The 15,485-nt window shown below is 41.4% G+C and overlaps 1 pseudogene; it reads left to right on the top strand.

Annotated features, from left to right (window-relative positions):
• Nucleotides 1–15,485, top strand: part of LOC141240127 (uncharacterized) — a 106,316-nt pseudogene that overhangs the window by 59,813 nt on the left and 31,018 nt on the right.

The following is a 15,485-nucleotide window of genomic DNA, read 5'->3' as shown; positions in this document are numbered from 1 at the left end:
ATTCATAGTTTTGATGCCTTCAGTGTGAATGTACAATTTTCATAGTTATGAAAATACAGAAAAATCTTTAAATGAGGTGTGTCCAAACTTTTGGTCTGTACTGTATGTATATATTTTATTATTTGGCAAAATAATGTATGTGTGTGTGTAAATAAATAAATATATATATTTTATACAAAAACATTTGTTCTAATTTTGGGAGACAAAGCAAAATTAATGGGGACTTCAATCTGAGATCCGGGTGTGGTGGTAATAAGTGTAAGTCTCCCTTACAGGGATGTTTGTTCAGAAGAATATGTATTATGGAGCTTTTCTGTGGAGTCTGACCAGACAATCTCTCCTTGGCTCCCCGTGTGCATCAGTAAGCTCCCATGACCCCGGTGCCTGCTCTCTAGTTGTCCTTTCTACACATTGATAGGTACTAACCGCTGCGTACCGGGTGCTCCCCACAACACCGTCCTTCCGGGTTCTATGACTTCGTACGTTAGTCGTACATGTGCCCTTTTTTCCTCCTTTAGAGTCAAACGCAGAACTTGCTGCCTATTTTAGTGTTTATACCGAGGCAGATGTGGAGATTTATCTCTATTTAAAGAAGAAGAAAAATGCGGTAACCCGTCTTTTAATAGATCAGGTTCTCTCCTCTGAGTGATCCCAGAGGATCCTGTCCAGGAGGGAGGCCGTGTCCTCATGGTGACATCATGAGCTCTCAAAATGCAATCACTGGTAAATGGTCACTGTCCTTCCCCCAATCTCCATACAGTGAATTAGGAGACAAGAAACCGAGATAGAAATGTGGAGCTTTCTCCAGCTCCTCTGTGGTTCCATCCCTGGAGACGGAACTTGGAGAAGTTGTGTTTTTTAGTACGGCTCCTCCATCTGACTGACGAGGGTCTTCTCTGTCCCTCTCCTCAGGGTCCTCATCCTCTCTGCAGAGCATTAGCTTTTGGCCTTGCTGATTATCACTTCATACTTGAGGCCCACAATGTGCTGGGTCCTTGGTACCGGTGGTGAGGACCACAACAATGTAATTTAGTCCCTGATACATAAATATAGAATTACCGGTTCTGAGAGACGAGTCTCATATATAGACAGATACACGGCAGGTCATGTATTCAGTCTGTGTGTCTCCACAGATGGATCCAGGAGGAGAAATCCACCAGAGAGATGTCCCCGTCCTCTGTATCCCCAGGACTGTCCAGAGGAGAATCACAACATCCCGGAGGATCATCAGGTAGATGACACTGAAGTCCCCACAACATCTGACCATGACGTGATGGGATTTGAGCTCATGTTACATTGTTCTTTTTAGGATGAAGATCTGATTGATATTAAGGTTGAGGTTATACATGGAGCACAAGAGGCGACCGCAATATGGGCCGATCAGCAGGGTGAGGAGGGGAGACTGTCATGTCGGTTCTGTGGCCATCTACTACTACTCCCATCATCTCATGATCACATGATACAATCTACAGTGGCATGTAAAAGTTTGGGCACCCCTGGTCAAAATTACTGTTATTGTGACCAGTTAAGCAAGTTGAAGATGAAATGATCTCTAAAAGACCTAAAGTTAAAGATGACACATTTCCTTTGTATTACCCTTGGACATTTGTGTGCTCAGATAACTTTGACCAATGATTCAGACTTTACTTCGCCTGTTAGGGTAAGGGTTCGTTCACTATCATCGTTAGGAAAGGCCAGCTTTATAAAAACCCTGCCTACTCTAACAATGTGCCAAATAAACAGCAGCCATGGCTTCTTCTAAGCAGCTGTCTAGCACTCTGAAAATGGTGGAGGCCCACAAAGCAGGAGAAGGCTATGAGCAAAGCGTTTTCAAGTTGCCCTTTCCTCAGTTCAAAATGTAATAAAAAAATGTCAGTTAATAGAAACAGTGGAAGACCAAGCAAATTTTCAGTAAGATTGCTAGAGAGGCAAATCAGAACCCCCGCCTGACTGCAAAAGACCTTCAGAAAGATTTATCAGACTCTGGAGTTGTGGTACATTGTTGTACTCTTCAGAGACACCTGCACAAATATGGCCTTCATGGAAGAGTCATCAGAAGAAAACCTCTCCTGCGACCTCACCATGAAATTCAGCGTCAGAAGTATGCAAAAGTACATCTAAGAAGGTCTGATGCATTTTGGAAGCAAGTCTTGTGGACCGATGAGGTTAAAATAGAGCAATGATCAAAGTTGTGTGTAGTAAAAAGGGCACAGAATTTTAGGAAAAGAACATCTCGCCAACCATTAAGCATGGTGGTGGATCAATCATGCTTTGGGGTTGTGTTGCAGCCAATGGCACAGGGAACGGGTAGAGGGAAGAATGGATTCCATTAAATTTCAGCAAATTCTTGATGCAAACATAACACCATCTGCAAAAAAGCTGGAGGTGAAAAGAGGATGGCAAATGATGATGATACTAAACACACGTCAAAAGGCGCAAGCTGAAGGTTTTACAATGGCCCTCATAGTCCCCTGATTTGAATATCATTGAAAATCTGTGGCTAGACCTCAAAATAGCAGACGATGTAAGACGACCCAAGAATCTCACAGAACTGGAAGAATTCTCCAAAGAAGAATGAATGAAAATCCCTCAAACAAGAACTGAAAGACTATTGTCTGGCTACAAAAAGCATTTACAAGCTGTGATACTTTCAAAAGGGGGCGTTACTAGGTACTAACCTTGCCGGGTGCCAAAACTTTTGCATTTGCCCATTTTCCCTTATTGAATTTTTTTTTAAATGTAAAAGATGAAAATATATATAATTTATTATGTATTGTTTTGCCTAAAATACAAAGGAAATGTCATCTTTAACTTTAGGCCGTTTAGAGATTATTTCATCTTCAACTTAACTGTTCACAATAACAGTAATTTTGACCATTGGTGCCCAAACTTTTACATGTCACTGTATTCTGTCACTATGTGTTTCCTACAGATGGACTCATGGAAAGAAATCCACCAGAGAGATGTCCCCGTCCTCTGTATCCCCAGGACTGTCCAGAGGAGAATCACAACATCCCGGAGGATCATCAGGTAGACGGTGCTGAGCCCTGTACCGGATCTGTATATGGGGGGACATTTCTGATCGAGGTCATAGATGTCACAGATTTTGGTGGTTTCTTGTATTGTGCTGATTGTTACATCTGATATATCAGGAGGAAGATCCGACTAAGAATAAAGAGGAGGATGAGACAGAAGAAGAAGTGATGACGAGGGGGGATCAGCCGTGTGTGAGTGACGGGAAGGAGGAGATTCCTGTAGATGTTTCCACAGGTGTGTAATAATGACCGGCGTGTGATGATGATGGTGATGACCGGCGTGTGATGATGATGATGACTGGCGTATGACGATGATGATTGGCTTGTGACTATGATTAGTGACGTGTGATGATGATGACTGGCGTATGACGATGATGATTGGCATGTGACTATGATTAGCGGCGTGTGATGATGATGACTGGCGTATGATGATGATGATTGGCATGTGACTATGATTAGCGGCGTGTGACGATGACCGGTGTGTGATATTGTATGGAGTCTCCGGTGCAGTGAAGCTTTATCACAGCAGAAGCGTCCGGTGATGGCGCGGCTGCTCCTGTACAGAGTCCGGTTGCGCACCGATGAATAACTGGGCCGCATTCACACCTCTTCTTAATGATTTAATAAGCACATTTTTAATTTTCCTAATTGTGTTTTTAATATTACTTCCATCTTTTATTTTCATATTATTCTTACACAAGTCTCATGCTGCCATATAAATGACTGAGCTTGCGATTCGGACAGAACCCCGGGGGAAGATTCCATATAATGAGGCGCTGTGGACGCCGTCTGGCCTATGATCCAGTGATGTCCATCTTTTTCAGCGTGCATAAAAGCGCAGTCGACCAGAGGCTAGACGGAGTCCAGTGTAACTCTGCTGCCTCATTATTCTGAATGGATCCCTCGGGGGTGTCATCTGAATCATGTATTTTGTAGATTTAGATGGAAACCCCGATATACAGTGGGTACGGAAAGTATTCTTACCTCTTTAAATTTTTCACTCCTTGTTTTATTGCAGCTATTCGGTAAGTTCTAAAAAGTTCATTATTTTCTCATTATAGTACACTCTGCACCCCATCTTGACTGAAAAAAACAGAAATGTAGACATTTTTGCAAATTTATTAAAAAAGAATTCAGACCCTTTGCTCAGTATGGAGTAGAAGCCCCTTTTTGAGCTAGTACAGCCATGAGTCTTCTTGGGAATGATGCAACAAGTTTTTCACCCCTGGATTTGGGGATCCTCTGCCATTCTTCCTTGCAGATCCTCTCCAGTTCCATCAGGTTGGATGGTGAACGTTGGTGTACAGCCATTTTCAGGTCTCTCCAGAGATGCTCAATTGGGTTTAGGTCAGGGCTCTGGCTGGGCCAGGCAAGAATGGCCACAGAGTTCTGAAGCCACTCCTTTGTTATTTTAGCTGTGTGCTTAGGGTCACTGTCTTGTTGGAAGGTGAACCTTCAGCCAAGTCTGAGGTCCAGAGCACTCTGGAAGAGGTTTTCATCCAGGATATCTCTGTACTTGGCTGCATTCATGTTTCCTTCAATTGCAACCAGTCATCCTGTCCCTACAGCTGAAAAATACCCCCATAGCATGATGCTGCCACCACCATGTTTCACTGTAGGGATTGTATTGGGCATGTCAGGAGCAGTGCCAGGTTTTCTCCACACATACCGCTTAGAATTATCACCAAAAACTTCTATCTTCGTCTCATCAGACCAGAGAATCTTATTTCTCATAGTCTGTGAGTCCTTCATGTGTTTTTGAGCAAACTCTATGCGGGCTTTCGTATGTCTTGCACTGAGGAGAGGCTTCCATCTGGCCACTCTGCGATAAAGGCCCGACTGGTGGAAGGTTGCAGTGATCGTTGACTTTTGTGAGCTTTCTCCCATCTGCCTACTGAATCGCTGGAGCTCAGCCACAGTGATCTTGGGGTTTTTCTTTACCTCTCCTACCAAGGCTCTTCTCCCACGATTGCTCAGTTTGGCTGGACGGCCAGGTCTAGGTAGACTTCTGGTGGTCACAAACTTCTTCCATTTAAGGATTATGATGGCCACTGTGCTCTTAGGAACCTTGAGTAATGCAGAAATTCTTTTGTAACCTTGGCCAGATCTGTGCCTTGCCACAATTCTGTCTCTGAGCTCCTTGGGCAGTTCCTTTGAGCTCATGATTCTCATTTGGTCTGACATGCACTGTGAGCGGTGAGGTCTTATATAGACTGGTGTGTGCCTTTCCAAATCAAGTCCTATGAGTTTCATTAAACACAGCTGGACTCCAATGAAGGAGTAGAACCAGGAGGATCACAAGGAAATGGACAGCATGTGACTTAAATATGAGTGTCTGAGCAAAGGGTCTGAATACTTATGCCCATGTGATATTTCAGTTTTTCTTTTTTAATAAATTTGCAAAATTGTCTGCATTCCTGCTTTTTTTCAGTCAAGATGGGGTGCAGAGTGTACTTTAATGAGAAAAATAAATGAACTTTTTAGAATTTACCAAATGGCTGCAATGAAACAAAGAGTGAAAAATTTAAAGGGGTCTGAATACTTCCCGTACCCACTGTAAGTGTTCAGCGTACAGCACAGGATAAATATGCTCCAAAATGTTCTGTACCCCAAAATGCCACCATTAAGAGCCTCTACTCAACCCACAAAAAACAAGTCCCCACTCAGGTTCATCATCTGTAAACAGTAATATAGGGGGTGTCCATATCACTGGTAGCACAAAGGCTCTGGAAAAGTGACTTGGCTCCCACTTAAAGAAATCCAGTGACATCTGCGCTCCCAAATCCAAATGCCCCCTCCTCCTGGGCCCCACCGTGTGCAGTTAGCATCCACATGTTTGGCATTACTGTAGCGAGGAGAGACAATTTATTTCTCCACAAGGCACTAGCTGGGAATCATGTACTGGGCGCTACAACGTAAGGGCACTACAATGTACCGGACACTACAATGTACTGACCACTATAAGGGAATATTTGCATTTTCACTTCACAACATCCATTACTGCTCATTTCTGGAAATCACCCATGGAGTCAAATTCATCACTACACCTGTAGATACATTTCCATAGGGTGTAATTTCCAAACTGGTGTCACTTGAGGGGGGATTCTGCTCTTCTGCCACTTAGGGGCTCTGTATATGGAGTCTGCAAGCTGTTCTACTAAAGTTTGTTCTCCAAGAGTCAAATAGCGCTCCGTCCCTCCCGAGTCTCGCCATGTGGCTAAGCAGTACAGTACAGCCACATATGGTGTATCGCCCCGTTCAGCAGAAATTGTATAAAAAATTATGTGGTCATTTTTACCCATTTTCCCTTGTGAAAATGTAAAATCTGGGGCTAAAATAATATTATAGTGGAAAAATGTATTTTTTTTTTCTTCACCGTTCAATTGTATAACATTTTGTGAATCACAATTACCTTGTATTCATTGGGAAAGTGCGCGGTGGATGCTGGGTGTGACGCGTGGGGAAACCCCACCCACAGCCCGGCATCCACCGCGGGGATCGCATCACCGAGTCACGCCTCACTTGACGTGACATCAGGGGAAGCAAGAGCCGGCTGCAGCCGGGGGTCGTGTGATGCCGGTGAGTGGCCAGCGATAGCGCCGCTCACAGCCAATAAAGACAAAGCTAGGTAATTAGAAAAAATCTTCTCTCAACGGGTTAATTACATTGGGGGCATTTAGTAGTGGACATCTTTTTTAACTGCGTGGACACTTTTCTATACTAAGGGCAAGATACGAAGCTTGAGAGAGTGAAATGGCACTGGAGGTACATTAAGGGAACCTGTCATCAGTAATTACCACTTAAAGAACTATTTGCTGTCTAATCTCTGCCACCTCTGACTTGTGCCAATGTCACCAGTTTATAAGTGTCATTCACTTTACCCGTCATTGTGTTAATGTTATGGCATGTAGTTGTCCTCCTTATTACCTGTACTTTCACTGACGAGGGTCTTCATTGTGAGCTCCAGAAAATACATTCAGAAATCTCTTTTGTGTTGAAGAAAAAACTCACATCTAATTCATCTTTCATCCTAATAGGAAATCCTTGTGAGAATAACGGTTCATCACTGAACTGTAAAAAAGAAGATCTCATGAAGCACTCTAATGGAGAAAACCTCATCACCCTTCCTGCACCTCCTGGACTTCACAGCACTTCACATTCTTATAATCCTCCTAATCATGAGGAATCATCTCCTGAGCAATCTCACATTATTACCAAAAGTCCAGGGGACAAAGTGGATTCAAGATTTCAGTGTGACAAGAAATTTACAAAAAGCTCAGATTTTTTAACACACAGAAAACACAAAGGAAAAAAGCCATACTCCTGTCCAGAATGTGGGAAATTCTTTACATATAAATCACAATTTGTTATACATGAGAGAATTCACACAGGAGAGAAGCCATTTTCTTGTTCGGAATGTGGGAAATGTTTTGGAAGTAAATCAGAGCTTGTTAAACATCAAAGAATTCACACAGGAGAAAAACCTTTTTCATGTTCGGAATGTGGGAAGTCCTTCAAACATAAAGGGAATCTTATTACACATCAGAGAATTCATACAGGAGAGAAGCCATTTTCTTGTTCGGAATGTGGGAAATGTTTTGGAAGTAAATCAGACCTTGTTAAACATCAAAGAATTCACACAGGGGAAAAGCCGTATTCATGTTTACAATGTGGAAGGTGCTTTACAGAGAAATCACAACTTGTTAAACATCAGAGAATTCACACAGGAGAAAAGCCGTATTCATGTTCAGAATGTGGAAAGTCCTTCACAGGTAAAGGGGATCTTATTATACATCAGAGAATTCACACAGGAGAGAAGCCATATTCATGTTCAGAATGTGGGAAATGTTGTAGAAGTAAATCAGACCTTGTTAAACATCAAAGAATTCACACAGGGGAAAAAACTTTTTCATGTTTACAATGTGGAAGGTGCTTTCCAGATAAATCACAGCTTGTTATACATCACAGAATTCACACAGGAGAAAAGCCGTATTCATGTTCAGAATGTGGGAAATGCTTTACATTTAAAGGGAGTCATTACACATCAGAAAATTCACACAGGAGAGAAGCCATTTTCCTGTTCAGAATGTGGGAAATGCTTTACATTTAAAGGGAGTCTTATTACACATCAGAAAATTCACACAGGAGAGAAGCCATATTCATGTTCAGAATGTGGGAAATCCTTTACAGATAAAAGGAGTCTTATTCCACATCAGCGACTTCACACAGGAGAGAAGCCATATTCATGTTCAGAATGTGGGAAATGCTTTACAAATAAATGGAATCTTATTACACATCAGAGAAATCATACAGGAGAAAAAACATTTTCATGTTCACTATGTGAGAAGTCCTTCACAAATAAAGGGAATCTTTTTACACATCAGAGAAATCATACAGGAGAAAAAACATTTTCATGTTCGGAATGTGAGAAGTCCTTCACAAATAAAGGGAGTCTTATAACACATCAGAGAATTCACACAGGAGAAAAACCATTTTTGTGTTCACTATGTGGGAAGACCTTCACAGCTAAAGGGCATCTTAGTAGACATCAGAGCATTCATACTGGAAAGAAGCCATATTCATGTTCAGAATGTGGGAAGTGTTTTAGTTATAAATCAGATCTTGTTAAACATCAGAGGATTCACACAGGAGAAAAGCCGTATTCATGTTCAGAATGTGGGAAATGTTTTACAAATGAAGGGAATCTTGTTATACATCAAAGAATTCACACAGGAGAGAAGCCGTATTCATGTTCAGAATGTGGGAAATCTTTTATACATAAATCATACCTTGTAAAACATGAGAGAAGTCATACGGGAAAGAAAGCATAATTATGTTCACTGTGTTTTATAAAGTTTAATAAGCATTGTTCAGCATAAATGAGTACACCCCCTTTGATGAGTAAGATTTTATTTAATAGCTCACTGAACACAAGATCAATTTCTACAATTTTGTCAACACTAAGTTTCATAGAACATTTTTTTGTAATCAAAACATGAAAGTAAGGTTATTAATATAACTATCATTACAAAATCTTCAGTTTTACTCAAATTAGTTGATGCAAAAATGAGTACACCCCACATCAAAAGCTACTACATCTATTATTTTGTATGGCCTCGATAATTTTAAAGGACGGCACCAAGTTTTCTAGGCCTGGAATGAACAAGTTAGTGACAATACTATATCTATCTTTTATCTCTTTTTCGATAACGAGCTCTTAGAGCCTGGATGCTGGATGGAGCGATGACAACTTGTCTCTTCAGAATCCCCCATAGGTGTTTGGTTGGGTTCAGATCAGGAGACACTTGGCCACTGAATCACTGTCACCCTGTTCTTCAGAAATGTAACAGTGGCCTACCAAGGGAACAGAGTGATGGCAGCATCTTCTTTGTCACTATAGAGCAGAACATCTGTGAATTCAAGATACCATCAATGAAATGTAGCTCCTCATGCAGCCGCACATAAGGACACGGCCACCACCAGGTCTCACTGTAGACCCCATGCATTCTCATTGTATTCCTCACCTCTTCAATGTTATACAGTTTTGAAGCCATCCGTTCCAAAAAAAACATTTATCTTGGTCTCATCACTCCAGAGTATAAAGTCCCAGGAGTCTTCATATGTTTCCGCATGTGTCCTGGCAGATTGTAGGGCGGCTTTTTTGTGCATGGGATTTAGGAGAGGCTTTCTATGTGGACAACACCCATGTCTGTCATTACTCTATAGAAAACATTGTCTGCTTTCAGCTCATCTCTCAATGCTTGGATGAAAAATCACAGTTGGGAAGGAATGGACGGGACAAAGAAAGTTACTGATAATCCAGCACTTGTTTTCCAGTGTGAATAAAACCAAAAACTTTTATTGAACAAATCAAATTAAAATCATAGAAACATTAAAAAACAGATAGGAGCAAATCATCTCTGCGTTTCAAACTGGTATTTCATAGAATCATAGAATGGTAGAGTTGGAAGGGACCTCCTGGGTCATCTGGTCCAACCCCCTGCTCAAAGCAGGATTCACTAAATCATCTCAGACAGATGTCTGTCCAGCCTCTGTTTCAAGACGTCCATTGAAGGGGAACTCACCACCTCTCGTGGCAGCCTGTTCCACTCATTAATCACCCTAACTGTCAAAAAGTTTTTTCTAATATCTAATCTGTGTCTCCTCCCATTTAGTTTCATCCCATTGCTTCTAGTCTTTCCTTGTGCAAATGAGAATAAAGATGATCCTTCTACAATGTGACAGCCCTTGACATATTTGTAGACAGCTATTAAGTCTCCTCTCAGTCTTCTTTTTTGCAAGCTAAACAGTCCCAAATCCTGCAACCGTTCCTCATAGGACATGGTTTGCAGACCAGTCACCATTCTGGTCGCTCTTCTCTGAACTTGCTCCAGTTTGTCTATGTCTTTTTTAAAATGTGGAGCCCAAAACTGTACACAGTATTCCAGATGAGGTCTGACCAAAGAGGAGTAAAGACCAATAATGACTAGACGTGATCTAGACTGTATGCTTCTGTTAATACATCCCAGAATTGTATTTGCCTTTTTTGCTGCTGCATCACACTGTTGACTCATGTTCAGTCTATGATCTATTAGTATACCTAAGTCTTTTTCACATGTACTGTTGCTTAGCTCTATTCCTCCCATTCTGTATATGCTTTTTTCATTTTTATTGCCCAGATGTAGTACTTTGCATTTTTCCCTGTTAACAACCATTCTGTTGGTTGCTGCCCACTGCTCCAGTTTATTTAGGTCTTTTTGAATCCTCTCTCTCTCTTCTCTAGTATTAGCTATCCCTCCTAGCTTTGTGTCATCAGCAAATTTAATCAGTTTACCCTCAATTCCTTCATCTAAATCATTGATAAAGATGTTGAACAATACAGGTCCCAGGACGGAGCCCTGTGGTACCCCACTTGAGACATTCATCCAGCTGGATGTGAAGCCATTTACAATCACCCTTTGAGTCCGATCACTAAGCCAGTTATGAATCCACCTAACAGTTGCCTGGTCCATTGCATACTTGGTCATTTTTTCAATAAGGATGGTGTGAGATACTTTGTCAAATGCTTTGCTGAAGTCAAGATATACTATATCTACAGCATTTCCCTGATCCACCCAGTCAGTGATTCTGTCATAGAAGGAAATTAAGTTAGTCTGACATGACTTGTTAGTTATAAACCCATGCTGACTCTGGTTAATCACTTCATTCTTATCCAGGTACTTACATACATGTTGTTTAATAATTTGTTCAAAGATCTTTCCTGGTATAGAAGTCAGACTCACCGGCCTATAGTTCCCTGGGTCCACCTTCTTCCCCTTTTTGAAGATAGGAACAACATTTGCTCTTCTCCAGTCTTCTGGGACTTCTCCTGTTCTCCAAGAATTTTCAAAGATTATGGAGAGTGGTTCTAAAATTTCTTCTACGATCTCCTTCAGTACTATGGGGTGTAATTCATCTGGACCTGGAGACTTGAACTCATTTATGTTAGCTAAATATTCCCTCACAATCTTTCTGTTTACAGATAACTTGGATTCTTCTATTCCTTTAAAAGGACAGTGAAGATCAGTTGATGTTACATTTTCTTTCTGAGAGAAAACAGATGCAAAATAGGAATTAAAAAGTTTGGCCTTCTCAACATCCTCTCTTACCATTTCTCCATTTTCATCCTGTAAAAATCCTATAGCATCTTTGACTTTTCTTTTACTTTTGACATACCCCCAAAATCCTTTTTTATTGCTTTTGACATCTCTTGCAAGCCTTAATTCATTGTCAGCTTTAGCTAACCTGATACATGCCCTGCAGGATCTGCAGACTGCATTATAATCTTCTTTAGATATGCCTCCCTCTTTCCATTTAATAAACATTTCTTTCTTTCTTTTTAGCATGTGTTTAAGTTCTGTGTTCATCCATCCTGGTTTCCTTAAATGCTTCCCATTCTTCCTACTTTTCGGGATTGTTAACGATTGTGCTTTGAGAATCTCATTTTTAAAAATTTCCCATCCTTCCTGGACATTTTTGTCCTTAAGGACATCCAGCCATTGGATCCCTCCTATTCTCTTTCTGAGTCTCTTAAAATCTGCCTTTCTAAAATCTAACCTTGAAGTTTGAGTCTTCACATGTCTTCCTCCTCTAGTTATCCAAAATTCTATAATAGCATGATCGCTGCCTCCTAGGGTCCCAGCCACTTTTACCTCCTCAACCATTTCCTCCTTGTTTATAAGGATTAGATCCAAAGTAGCAGATCCCCTTGTTTTCTCCCCTACCTTTTGGAAGATAAAGTTGTCAGCAAGAGAGGATAAGAATTTTCTTGACCTGTTAGTTTTACTTGAGAGAGATTCCCAACAAATGTCTGGATAGTTGAAATCTCCCATGACCACTACGTCATATTTTTTTGAGAACTTGGTCATTTGATACATAAAGAGTTCATCCATATCTTCAGCTTGCCCAGGTGGCCTGTAGTAAATGCCTACAATGGTGTCCTTTCCGTTGTTCTCTCCTTGTATTCTTACCCAAACAGTTTCCACAGAACTCCCAGTCTCTGAAGCTTCAATCTCTGTGCAGATATACGCTTTTCTAACATACAATGCGACACCTCCTCCTCGTTTATCAAGTCTGTTTCTTGCAAATAAGTTGTATCCTTTTAGCCTTTTATTCCAATCATGTGTATCGTCCCACCAAGTTTCAGTGATTCCAATGACATCATATTTCTTTTCCTGCGTTAGTAGTTCTAATTCTCCTTGTTTGTTGCCCATGCTTTGTGCATTTGTATAAAAACATTTTAGTTTGTGATTGGTTTCTCTTCCTCCCATATTTTTATTATTTAAATTGTTTTGTCTTTGTTCTTCCTTTCCACTTCCAGTAGCAGAGATCTCTGTTATTTGTGTTCAGTTATTCTTCATGACATAATAAATCACCAGTAACCGGCTTCTTATACACATCATAGGGTCTAATGCACAGCGGAGACCCCCAGCCCCAAATGGACGTGTGCAAGTATGTCTACATTACCCCTATGGACGATCATATGTCCACAACAAAAAGCATCCGTGCAATAGAAGAATGAAGTGTCTGCATCTATAATGTGTATATTATGTATAATTACTATAAAAGAGGAAAAAACACAATTCAGTAAATGGATACAAGGTCTGAAGGAAGATTCATATCACTGGGGAATCTGGAGTCCAATTCCAGAATCCACAAGGCTTCTCTGGGGTGTACTTTTTATACCAATCTCCCCCCTTAGCTGGTCTGGTGACATATTCAATACCCACAACTGTAAAGGGATTAATCCCTATTGTGTTGTATGAGATGTTGTGATGCTGCAGATGTATTACGTGTTGTGGGGCCAAGAACGTCCCTAACGTGTCCCCCAATGCGGTGACGTAAGAGTCTGACCGTGCCCCCCACATATTACAGCAGACAAGCTTCACATTGTATGGTGTCAATGGCGTGTGGAGCTACAACTAATGAGATGTCGGATATTATAGGGTTTATTATGGTTAGTAGATGCAGACATTTTTGCTTTGTGCACAGACTTGCACAAACCACATTTATTTCTCCCACATTCAATGAAACTTTTGGTGTTTGTCCTCCACGTGTCAGTTGGGTTTCTTGTTGCTGGATCCTTGTCGGTGTATAACATAGGTAAATGTTTTCTGGTAATATTCACTATATTATAGGAATCTTCTCTGCAGCCAGTATTGAATGTAACTCTAGACTGATGGATGTTTCCTTTGTGCGTTTTCAGTAATATATGAAATATTGGACATTGTGGGTGATTTTCCTTTAATCATTCTATTTGTTTGGCATTAAGTACAGCCGATACCAAACCCTCCTCCAAAAGACAATGTAAGGGGGTATTGTATGAATTAGTAGGATCTCCATCTAGAGTGCGGCATATATTAGTATCGTCACCCATGTTCATAACCTCCGGCTCATACAACCCACTATCCAGAGCTGTGATCGAGCCCCCTTTATCTGCAGCTCTAATTACTTTATTAGGGCTGTGCTCAGGGCCGTATCTGGCATTCATGCTGCCCTAGGCACTTTAAGTTGTCACGCCCCCTACTGGTAATTCATACTAGAAGTGCTCACACCCTTTAGGCCCCCTTCACACGTACCGGAGACACACACGTACACCCATTATAATCTATAGGCTGCACACATGGTCACACGGACCGGACATGTCCGTTTTTTGCCGGCAGCTCGGACGTCAGTACGTCCTGCATACAGATGACATAAAGTGTGACATCCGCACACACGTCTGTGTGACACGTGCCGGAAGAGAGTGCAGAATAGAAATGACAGATATTTAGGTGTTAGATGTGCAAAGATCGAGATAGATATCCATGAGATATATAATTACTGCCCTGTGTGTGGAGTTTACTGTACTTGTGTTTAGCTAATAAATTAAAAAAGAGATGTGGAATCCTCCCTATTTTTGATAACCAGCAAAGGTAAAGCAGACAGCTGTGAGCGGATATTATCAGGGTGGGAAGGTCCTCGGTTACTGGGCCCTTCCCAGCCTAAAAATACCAGCCCTCAGCCGCCTCAGAAATGGCGCACCAATTCAGGTGCTTTTCACGGCTCTTCACGATTGCCCTGGTGCGGTGGCAATCGGGGTAATGGTGGTTAGGGTTGATGACAGCTGTGATTTGTCAAAAAACACAGCTGTCTTCAAGCCCTCAGGTTAGTAATGGAGAGGGAAAGGAAAGAGATCCCGGCACTCACCTGTAGTCAATCATTTATTCCACATCCACAAATCTGCAAAACGTTTCAGCTCCTCCAGAGCTTTTGTCAATTGTGGGCAATCACATAGAAATACAACATTTATATAGAAAAAAAAACAAGGAAATGACATCACAATGAAATAAAAAATGAAGAAAACTACAAACATTCATATAATCATATTAGTCTCATTATATAAAATATACACTGCTCAAAAAATAAAGGGAACACTTACACAACAGAATATAACTCCAAGTAAATCAAACTTCTGTGAAATCAAACTGTCCACTTACGAAGCAACACTGATTGACAATCAATTTCACATGCTGTTGTGCAAATGGGATAAACAATAGATGGAAATTATTGTCAATTATCCAGACACCCTCAATAAAGGAGTGGTTCGGCAGGTGGGGACCACAGACCACATCTCTGTACCAATGCTTTCTGGCTGATGTTTTGGTCACTTTTGAATATTGGTTGTGCTTTCACACTCGTGGTAGCATGAGACGGACTCTACAACCCACAGAAGTTGCTCAGGTAGTGCAGCTCATCCAGGATGGCACATCAATGCGAACTGTGGCAAGAAGGTTTGCTGTGTCTGTCAGCGTAGTGTCCAGAGGCTGGAGGCGGTACCAGGAGACAGGCCAGTACACCAGGAGAGGGGAGGGGAGTGGAGGGGGGCCGTAGGAGGGCAACAACCCAGCAGCAGGACCGCTACCTCCGCCT

This window comes from Phyllobates terribilis, unplaced genomic scaffold, assembly GCF_046119375.1.
Source record: "Phyllobates terribilis strain yellow unplaced genomic scaffold, ASM4611937v1 Scaffold_796__1_contigs__length_659822, whole genome shotgun sequence".
In the NCBI taxonomy this organism is placed as follows: domain Eukaryota; kingdom Metazoa; phylum Chordata; class Amphibia; order Anura; family Dendrobatidae; genus Phyllobates; species Phyllobates terribilis.
The sequence above is the reverse complement of the archived record's forward strand: the minus strand, read 5'-3'. Positions and strand labels throughout refer to the sequence as shown.